Consider the following 4,531-nt stretch of genomic DNA (forward strand, 5'->3'; position numbering starts at 1 on the left):
ATAAATCAGATTGCCAAGGGCCTGATCCAGCCTCATCTTCATCACTGAGCAACCTGTTCCAGTGCCTTACCACCCTCACTGTGAAAGAGTTTTTCCTTATATCAAAACTAAATCCACCCTCCCTGAACTTGAAAACATTTTCCTTTGTTCTATTGCCACAAATCCTGCTAAAGAGTGTCTGTCCCCTTCTTTCCCGTAGCTCCCCTTTAGACACTGAAAGGTCACTATCAGGTCACCTCTCACTCTTCTCCAGGCTGAACCTCAGCTCTCTCCGCTTTTCTTTGTAGGAGAGGTGTTCCATTCCCTGAATCATTTCTGTGGCCGTTTTCTGGATGCCCTCCAACAGGTCTATGTCTCTCATATACTGAGGTCTCCGCAGCTGGATGCAGTACTCCAGATGAGGCCTCAGCAGCACAGAGTATAGGGGCAGGATCACCTCCCTCGCCCTGCTAGCCATGCCTGGTCTGGTGGTTGGTGACCCTGCACGTAGCAAGGGGTTTGAAACTAGATGATCATTGTGGTCCCTTTCAACCCAGGCCATTCTATGTTCATTCATGTTGTTTGAAAGCAGATTCATGACAACTGCATTGCTAGTTATAGGGTGAAGAGGGATAAAATGAATCTTTATATGTACATTAAAGTCAATAAAGAAAACAACTGAAAAATTGCAGAAGTTATTTATGAATGACTGAGAGTACTCTGGATGCTGCTGTTGAATGAAATCTTGCTTTCCACCCCAATCTCTGAGAGACAGTGAAAGATAAAGATTTATTTGAATGATCTGGTAATTATATGTACACCAAGAGGCACTGATTTGTTTATCTATTCTTCCATTGCCAACATTGGCGAGCAGGCAGAAACTAGGCTCTTCCAACCTTCTCTGTCATTTGCTGCTTCTTTCATCTGCCTTCCAGTTTTGAAATCAAATACTTAGTCTCTTCCTCATCTATGGAAATCTGCAAGGATTCTGTTGTGCTTCTTTTCTTGAGCTGGCTTCTGATTCACATGGCTGTAGACGGGATCAATATGAAAGGCTAAATGATTAGTTTGGAAGACTGAATTATTATTTTCAGGAAAAAATAGAAGGCAGCAAATCCTGCATGCTGGGAATATTATTCACAGTGACAAAGATGGCAACTAGGTGTTGGAAGGGCTGATGTATGCGTAATGAACACAGCCCTGTTCCATTTATTTACCACAGGTAAAAAGACAGTTGCCCTAAACGCACATTTCAGAGACACAGGAAGGAATAGTGTCTGCCCCTAACAGTCCACATTTGGACTTAGAATAAAGCACAATAGCAAATAGAAGGGTAAAGTGAGAAGCAGAAGAACAGCAATAAGCTCGTACAGCAAATAAGTGCGTACATGCACAATTAGATCCAAGCCATTTTAATGTGGAGTTGTGTGAATAATTGTATCTTTGGTTCAAATGTCAAAGTGAAAAAAAAAACAACAACAAAAACACAAGCATTTTGGGTTGATCTGAAGCATAAAATTGTATTGTTTTTCTTGGCAAAGTGGAAAAAAAAAGTAGAAAATATTTGGGGTTAATAAGTTAATAGTTCATTTAGATGGAGGAATATAAGCACTCATTAATTGATTTATTTAAAGACATTTTAAATACTGTGTACAAAACAAAAGTTTGAAATACCGTGAAAATAGGGAAATAATTTCTCTTTATTAGAATATTTTTGTTTTCAGTCACAATTACTGGCCAAATGTAACCACTTAGGAACAATTTTCACCTGATCTGAGTGTTGACTGTCAGTCTTCCTTGTCCTTCAACTTGTGGAACAACCTTGTCCTTGTGGTAACAAGGTAGTGTATTTCTTAAAACAACTGTTTTAAAAAGCTTCTGATGTTGACATGATTTCTAAATGAGAAATTTTAACTCACTTCTCTTGGGGAAGAAGGAAAAAACTAAGATTAGTGGCAAAATATTCCAGTGAAGCTATTCTGTAGACCCCAAGACTGAAATCACTCATTTTCACTCATTGGGAAGAAGCTGGTGTGTCTTTGTGGGCTGTGGTTTCTAATAATCTATTCTTCTTGTAATAGTTCAAAGATTAAAGAAGGAACAGAGGTTGTTTTCCTGGATCACAAATGATGACCATTGCATGGGCTCTGCAGGACGTGCTTGGCAAAGGACCAGCTTTTGCCTCAGAAGTAGTGACCTTTTCAGTAGTAGCAGGTTCCTGAATTCGAACTCTATATTTTTTTTAACTTATACTGAGAAATATTTTCTTTCTTTTAAAGGCATCTCTCACCTTAAACTAAAAAAGAAAGGTGCTGCTGAGCCAGTTGGAGTCTGAACCACATGTAGCCAAACTGTTTGTAGTTGGTGAAGGTTACTTCTGACAGTATCCAGGAGGGGAAATGTGGGCTTGCCAAGGCCTCTGTTGACCTTTCCTCATATGGCCCTACACAAGAGCACATGTGGTAATTTATGACTGAGGCCTAAGCAGATATTTGAAAGCAAGATACCTTGATCCAGTCAGGTTACAGAAAATAATGGGCATTGTACATACACTTTGATATATTTGCTCTTCTTTTGACTTTGCTGAAAGCCTCCTACTCTCTCTCTTTCCTCTTTCTGCAGTCATTTCTCCTTTTCTCTTTCCACCTCCATTTCAAATAGAAAAATTAAAAATGAAAGCACGACCCCAGAACAGCCACCAATGTGAAGAGGAGCAGGCTTCTGCCCATACTTTTCATTGGGTGTTGCTGAAGCAATCAGGCAATTCATTTATTTTACATTAAATCTTTACTAAACATAGTCAATCTTGTTTTTCCTTATATTTTTCACTATCTTCTCCTCCATAAAATGGAAAGAGTCACATTAATATGTATTCATAGAGCATTTAATAATGATAAAAACAACATCATCATTGTCATTAACAGCTGCACTCTGATACTCTTTTCCTAGACATTATCATGACTTCTGTGGACCTGTGCACAAAATAAATAAATAAATAAAGCTTCTGAGGGAGTATAAAGAAATGGAAACCTGTTTATTTACGACTGGGTAAGAATGAGCTGCCTCATTAATGTGGTATAAAATGGGTATCATTCAGCATCCCATACAATCTTCCGTGACGTGTTGACAGGTGCTGTCATGCACTATCACTTTTAGGTTATTGCACTCTAATAGACTACAATTATAGCTCATTTAATATGATATGACAGTATGAATGCACGTGTGAGGTTACAAGCAATTGCATTCACAAAACAAGCTGGTAGTTGGGTGCTGCTACAGGTCAGTATTACAGGGGTCGAATTGCCTTTCCATAATCACAAAGCCCATATGTTTGCAAGTACAGGTGTGGTAATTTCACACTGATGGGCAGCTAAGTACCACCATACTGCTCTCTCATTCTCTCTCCTGAGAAAGGCACATGGAGAAAATGTAATGAGAAGAAGCTCATGAGCTGAGATATGGACTGAAAGGTCTCAGTCATATCAGTGACAAATTAAGAGAAATAAGAATGAAAAGCAAACTAAAAACACCTTCCCACATCCATCTTCCTAACTTCCCCCTGCCCTGAGCACCTCAGGAGAAATGGGAATGGGGGCTGCAGTCAGCTCTTAATGCTTTATCTCTGCTGCTCCTCCATGGCCACTCTCTGCCCTTGCTCCATGTTGGTCCCGTCCACAATGCCATCCTTCCTGACCTGATTCTGCCTAGGCTTCTGCTCAGCTCTGGCAGTAGTGGGTCCCTCTGGAGCATCTGGATCTGCTCTGATATGACATAGGACAGTGCGGTACCAAAACCTTGCCACATAAAACCAGTACAACAGGTCTTATAAATAAAATTATTTCAGTGTAACATTTTCATTCAGACTTATCCTCACATTTCTTGCTCTTTTCTCTGCAGATGGCAGTATTTTTGCTTTCAGTTCTGCCCCCAGATGTTGCTCCAAGAACTGAGGAGCTCTTGACCCTCTCCGTGGCCAGCCCCACCATCAAGGCTCTGTTCACCCTCTGGGCAAGGCTGTGCACAGCAGCCACCAATAATGTTTTCCTGTAGAGTGAGAGTTGTTGAAAAGCTGGGCTCCAAACTTTGGTTTCACTCATCAAAGAGGAAAACTGAAACTGGTACTGTGTAGAAATATCTTAAACCAGTTAAACAAAAAAGAAAATGTCTCCTCAGGGGGGTTGAATGTTTCTCAGTGGCAGTAGCAATCCTAGCATTGCAGGATTGCAGTTTTGTCAGAGTGAAATTCACACTGCAGTCATGTAGATGGTATTACAAGCCAAAAAGACATCAACTACTCTATATCTTTGTCTGAACTGTGTACTACAGTGAGTGGCTTTGCTGCTTCCTATCTTAAAATGTATTTCAGCTCTTGTTTCAAGTGCTCAGGTCATAGCTGTGTTTGCATGCTGAGCAACTGTAGGATATGCTCCTTCTGAGAGTCACCACACGCTTAAATTCAAGCTGGAAATATCAGAGCCTTAGAAACGGACTCTGCGTGATGTTTCTTAGGAAGTCACCAAGCCTGTTCAGCTGCGTTACCTTGGTAGCTGGG

The 4,531-nt window shown here is 40.5% G+C and overlaps 1 long non-coding RNA gene across 1 annotated transcript; it reads right to left on the reverse strand.

Annotated features, from left to right (window-relative positions):
• Positions 1 to 740: 740 nt before the first annotated feature.
• LOC116653499 lies at positions 741 to 2,693 on the reverse strand. The gene is made up of 3 exons (XR_004307481.1): positions 2,531 to 2,693; positions 2,270 to 2,422; positions 741 to 1,009 (listed from the first exon to the last, which is right to left on the reverse strand). It is a non-coding gene; the product is annotated as an uncharacterized LOC116653499 (long non-coding RNA).
• Between the last annotated feature and the right edge of the window lie 1,838 nt (positions 2,694 to 4,531).

The sequence above is a fragment of the Coturnix japonica genome, chromosome 1 (genome assembly GCF_001577835.2).
Source record: "Coturnix japonica isolate 7356 chromosome 1, Coturnix japonica 2.1, whole genome shotgun sequence".
Taxonomy (NCBI): domain Eukaryota; kingdom Metazoa; phylum Chordata; class Aves; order Galliformes; family Phasianidae; genus Coturnix; species Coturnix japonica.